This window comes from Mus pahari, chromosome 10, assembly GCF_900095145.1.
Source record: "Mus pahari chromosome 10, PAHARI_EIJ_v1.1, whole genome shotgun sequence".
NCBI lineage: Eukaryota > Metazoa > Chordata > Mammalia > Rodentia > Muridae > Mus > Mus pahari.
The window spans coordinates 89045990-89052271 of NC_034599.1; the positions used below are offsets into that span (position 1 = coordinate 89045990).

At 44.4% G+C, this 6282-nt stretch overlaps 1 long non-coding RNA gene across 1 annotated transcript in view; it reads left to right on the forward strand.

Annotated features, from left to right (window-relative positions):
- LOC115064844 overlaps window positions 1–4981 on the forward strand; it is an 18289-nt gene extending 13308 nt beyond the window's left edge. Inside the window, exons 3-4 of the long non-coding RNA XR_003844677.1 lie at window positions 3037–3073; window positions 4833–4981. This is a non-coding gene — a long non-coding RNA (uncharacterized LOC115064844). The remainder of the gene's footprint in view (window positions 1–3036; window positions 3074–4832) is intronic.
- Window positions 4982–6282: the final 1301 nt, after the last annotated feature.

Genomic DNA, 6282 nt, shown 5'->3' on the forward strand with positions numbered 1-6282 from the left:
TGTATGTATTTGCCTGGTATATCTGCCAAGGACAGACAGACCTGCACCTTCTGAAACAGAAACAAAGAGCACACACCACACATTAGAGAGATAGATTGGTGATAGTGCTTGTGTAAAACATCCACTGCACTGCTAGCTGTGTAAAACTTTAGCAAAGACATTTAATATAATAATACAATACTTGGTATTGATATGCAAAGACCGTTTTATGTTTTCACTGACTTTTTATCTTTAATCGATCAATGGTTTGTTTATGCCTCTGAGCATCAAACCCAGGGCCTTGTGCTTGCTAAACACGCACACTGCTGCTTAGCTATGTCTCTGAATGGTGATTGTTTTACATTTAGTCTTTTTGGTTTTAGAAAGAGCTTTTGTCAAAGCAGTTGCTGCACAAGACTAGCAGCGTTTTGTGTACATCTTGGAGTTTCCACGATTCTTCAAGTGAAAGATCTATACAATTTAGGTATGTGCAGGCACACTAAACTATTCACACAACAGTGAAATCAGGTAGCTACACTTCCTTGGCACCCCATCATTAGGTTGATCCTCAAGGGAGATCACAGTTCAACCTTTGAAGCCCCATGTGACTATATTTAAAACAGTTTCCCTCTAGGGCATTCAAAGCTTTTTACAATATTGTATTCACTTAAAGCATAATATTTACCCAATGGTTTTCGAATGAGCAGCAGAGAAAGAACAGAAGAGAAACATTAGGGTCAGGCTGCCCCGTGTTTGTTTTCTATCTAGTTTTCAGCTCATAATTCTTTTCCCTTGTTCCCCGAGTTAATAACTTAATTACTTTCTGTGGCTGTAAGACAATGTCTGAGCACTGTGACAATTTTGCTGCAGTAAACTTTTTTTTTCTTTCTCCCGAGTCTGGGTTTTCCAGATTGGCTGTGTTAGGCAAGCAGGAACTCCAGTCAGTGAGAGTGAAGGACATCTCCAGAGCTTTACCAAGCGGGTGGGCGGACCGGCTCAGGTTCCACTGCATCTTGTACCTTACAACAGGGTGGAAGGCGAGCAGCGAAGGAACCGGTGAGGTGATGGGATGGGAAGAAGTGTGGTTTATCCCTGAGTTGAGCTCTCTAGCGCTGTACTAGAAAGTGGGGTGGAAAAGTTGTCAGGTAGGAATTTCGAGGCAAACTACATGGTACCATTTTTCTACAGAGTCCCTTTGAGGAAGGGAAGAATTCATCCCTAGACTCTCTCCTACCCTCTGCTTCACTGTGAATAAAATTTATCTTAGTAGACAGTAACGTATGAATGTCCGAACAGCATAGCAGAAGCAGCTGTGCCATTTGCCCGTGATGAGCGGTAGCGAGTAGTGAGCAGGCACAGAACAATGCACTTGCTGCCTGAACCCTCCCGAGCTTTATTAAGGGGGCGTTCCAGCGCGGGTCCCACTGCCTCTTATACCTTATGACAATGTGCAGTGGAAGGCGTGAGGCAGTGTAACCAGGACTAGCTGGGGCTTGATGAGGTTCAATGGAAGCCTGCGACAACCTAGCCTACATTCACATGACTTCAAATGATTTTTTTTTTTTTTAAGTTCTTACTTTATGTTTATGGGCGCACACACATCATGCCCACGCAGTACCTACAGAGGCCAGAAGAGGGCATCCAATCCTCTGGAACTGGAGATACTTAGGTTTATGAGCCATCTAGGGGTACCGGAAATTGAACCCAGGTCCTCTGTAAAAGCAGTAACTCTTAGACACTAAGCCATTTCTCCAATCCCTTCAATACTAATTTCCTCATCTCTTATGGCGGCATTGGAATGTTTAGGGCAGTGATGGGTGTGGCCGCAGGGAATAAGGAAACACGTTGTCTACAGAGATTTTAAACACACTAATACAGAAGACTAAAGGTTGCTCTACTTATAATTACTAGTGTGTAATATGATTACACACTAGTAATTATACATCATGCCCAACACCCTCCCCTTCCAAACATCTTCCTTGACTTAGCCTTTAAGCAATGTCTGCACTTACCAGAATTTTGTAATAAAGACAATTAGCATATGACCCAGCCTGTCCTTTAGTCAGTCCCGTAGCTCCAGCCAAATCAACTCAGAGATGCCCTGACAGAAATGGAACCATCAAGAGGCATTTGTTTGAAAGCTAAGTCCCTAATGGCTCAGGATCACTGATGCTGGAGCTCTGGGGACACCTTCATCATCAACCTGTGTGCCTGGCGGCCTCTGTTGCTGCACTTACTAAGTCATGCCAGGACTGTGGCCGTTACAGCATGCAGGGTACTTCAGCCTTTCTCATCAACTTAATTCTCTCACAAAAGCTTTCATGGAGCCTGTGCTCAGGACTACATTTTGAAGCAGCAAAAAAATTACAAGGCGTGTTTTTTCGTTTTGTTTGGGGCAGGGGGTGGCTTGTTAATTCAAGTTCACATATGATAGACTCTTGATAAATTTCTATTGACTCTTTTTACTAGTAAGTACTATTAAGCTTTAATGTTGATAGTAATTTCTGTAATCATTGATATGAAAGTATGTATATTTTTCTCATTCTTTTAAACAATAGTAATGCAATTAAGGAGACAAATCAATTACATTCCCCTCTGTTGATAAGCTAATAATTTATTTTATTACTTATTTTTTTAAAACTGACCTACAAAGTTTGGACTATTTTTCTTTGTTAGTTTATTCCATGATTATTGATAATGGCCTATGGAGGCAGATGTTTAAAAAGGACCTGCTCTATGTGCAAATACCCAAGGTGCACCCTGAGTCCCAGCTCCCTGACTATGCTGCAGGTCTGTGAGCGCCTCTGTCCTCTTCTGCTTGTTGTGAATTTTCTGATGGATGACTAACCCTTGCTTCACCTAAATCCTGTTCTGTGTTCAGAGATACATGCTTAGCTACAGTGTCAACTCTGAGAGGGTTACAATTGAATTGCATTCACAGACGGCTTCAGAACCAGTATGGGCGGTTGATGTGGTTTTATTGAAGGAGTGTTGTACCATTCATGCTACCAGGAAACATGCGCTAATACCTCGATGTGGGTTTTATTTGTTTTGTAGTACTGGATCTTGAACACCCGGACCCAATACCTGCTGGGTAAGTACTCTACAACCACCCACACCCTCAGCCCATTTCTGTGTGCTCCGTGGGAGTGTTCACAGCACAAAGCAGATGTCATATATTACTTCTCTTGCGTCTTCCCCTTCCTGACTCCCCCGACTCCCCTCTTTCCTCGGGGTCAGAGACTTAATAATTGCAGATTGACAAGTCAGTTAGTTGATTTACAAGATCCAGACTCAAATTGAAACTTGGAAGGATTAAGAATGATCACAAATTTAATTTTCTGATAAAATAGCATTTTTATTCTTTTAATAACCATATTAGGTTTGGGGGAAATGTGCTGGTGAGTTTCATGTCAACTTGACGCAAACTGAACAGACAGGACCTTAAAAGAGAAAATGCCTCCAGAGGATGGTGACGTAAGCAGGCAAGCCTATAGGGCATTTTCTTAGTTAGTGATTGATGCTGGAGTGTCCAGCCCACAGTGGATGCTGCTGTCCCTGGCTGGTGGTCCTGAGCCCTATAGAAAAGCACTCTGAGCAAACCATGGGGAGTGTCTTAGTCAGGGTTTCCATTCCTGCACAAACCATCATGAGCAGAAGCAAGATGGGGAGGAAAGGGTTTATTCAGCTTACACTTCCAAATTGCTGTTCTTCACTCAAAGAAGATCATGACTGGAACTCAGGCAGGTCAGGATACAGGAGCTGATGCAGAGGTCATGGAAGGATGTTTCTTACTGGCTTGCTCAGTTTGCTCTCTTATAGAACCCAGGGATGGCACCACCTACAATGGGCCCTCCCCTCCTGGATCACCAACTGAGAAAATGTCCCACAGCTGGATCTAATGGAGACACTTCCCCAAATGAAGCTCCTTTTTCTTCGATAACTCCAGCCTGTGTCAGGTTGACACAAAACCAGTCATTACAGGGACCAAGCCAGTAAGCAGCACTCTGCCGTGGCCTCTGCATCAACTCCTGCCTCTGGGTTCCTGCCTCTGTTTGAGTTCCTGCCTTAGCTTCCCTCAGTGGACAGATACTCAAGATACATAAACTGAATAAACTCCTTCCTCCCAGTTGCTTTTGGTCATAGTATTTCTTCACAGCAATAGTAACCCTAAGACCAGTAGATTAGGGGAGTTGCTTATTAAGAAATAAAATGTGCGCTACACAGTGGTGGTGCACACCTTTAATCCCACCACCCTGGAAACAAAGTCATGCAGATTTCTGAGTTCAAGGCCAGCTTAGCCTACAGAGTGAGTTCCACGACAGTCAGGATCATGTAAAAGCCGGCAGGGAGGTCATGCGGGGTCTAGTCTGACTGGCACCTTTACTGGAAGATGAGGTTAGAACCAAGCACCTGCAGAAGAGACCAGGTGAGGGCACGTGATGCATTCAAGTTCCTGTGATAAAACACTACAACCAAGGCAGTTTGGAGAAGAACGAGTTTATTTGGGCTTATAGTTCCCGAGGGATAATGGTCTGTCAAGGCAGAGAGGCTTGAGATGGAACAGAATCTGAGAGCTCAGGGCCTGACATACAAGTACAAATGAGAGAGAGAGAGAGAGACTGACTAGGAGCCAGGATGTTTATTTATTTCTACAAATTCTCTCAGTCAGGACACACACACTTACACACACACACACACACACACACACACACACACACACGTCTCCTCTCTCTCCCCCCCATGTTTGTCTACTTTACAGGAGCTTTCCCTCTGAGGAGAGGAAAGCCTAGGGTGAGACAAAGGAGAAAGTTTAACTTAATCATCTTACTTGGCTTTATTTTTAATTCTAGAATGAGCCACACTTCACTCATCCAGGAGAACAAATGTTCCTAGCAGTTTGTATTAGTACACCAGAAAGGCTGAAGAAAACGGAACTGAGAAAACACTATCAGTCATTTCCAAGTTGCTTGCCTTGCGAGGAGAAGCAGAAGGCAGCCCAGCAGGATGGCGACTATTGGTCCATGTCAGGTTATCACAGGTTCCTCCTTTTGTGTAAAGACGAAGGCACAGAATGCTTCTAGAACTGACCTCTTGGGGAAATTTGACTGTGATCTTCCTAATCTTGGTTTCTCCTGAGTTAAGGTAAAACTCCCTGACAGGCAATTTCAACCTTCAACTGTTACAGTCCATCTCTGCTCGGAAGGAGGAAGGAGGAAGGAGGAAGGAGGAAGGAGGAAGGAGGAAGGAAGGCGGAAGGCGGAAGGCGGAAGGCAGAAGGCAGAGTGGAAGCGGCAGGAAGCAGGGGGTCGCACCTCGTTCACAGCCTGGAATCAGAGAGATGATTGCTGGCGCTCAGCTCGCTGTCTCTGCTGTCTGCTGTCTCCGCTTTATGTGGTCCTAGACCGCAGCCCATGCAACAGTGCTGCCCACAGTTAGGGAGAGCCTTTCCACTTCAGTTAGCCTAATCTAGAAAACCCCTGCCAGGCATGCTTAGGGCTTATCACTCCTTAGTTCTAGATCCTTCTCAGCCAACAATCAACATCAGTCATCCACTCAATCCACCACCGCTGCCAATTCTTGTCATTTTAATATTTCCGAATCTGGCTTTTTTTTTTTTTTGCTTGCCAACCTCAGCATATAGAGGTGCCAAAAATATACTCGATTGATTCCATCTGAGTCAAGTGTCCCACTGTAGGCCAATCATTTAATTCTATCGTCTCAATGAACTGTTTCCAGCAGCCTCGAATCTGGAGCTCTGTTTCCCCAGGAGTAAGTCTGGCCGCTAAGGAATGCTGACATCTGACATCTTCAAAAGCCTTGCAACTCAACCCCTGTTTCCCACCCTACATCTCATTCTTTTCTGAAGAATCTGTCATTTCTGAATCTGTGCTAGGAAACAGGGTCCCTTCCCTCAGCCTGACATTGGCAGAAAGTGGGTTTTCATCTTGTCAGCTTTGCAAGGTCAGACCCTTCTCAGTCAGTCCCCACCCATGTTCCAAAGCTGAGCTGACTTGAGCCCCTCGCCCATTTCCATTATCTCGTGGACGTGAGCCTTTTGGAATTCCTTACTGTTGTTTTAGTGGCATTCTGAGAGATCAAAGAAAAATTATTCAAAGCTACAGTGTTTAAGCAGAGGTCCATTTGGAGGATTTGCCAATAATGCTCTGTGAAGATGCTAATGTGTTACACTTAAAGGGGAAACTGCATAGGAAGAGATGAGTGGGCAGGCCCTGGCCCATTCCACAGTGCTAAGAAAAAACTGAAGAAAGAAAACAAAGAAACAAAAAACCCTCTGCTTTT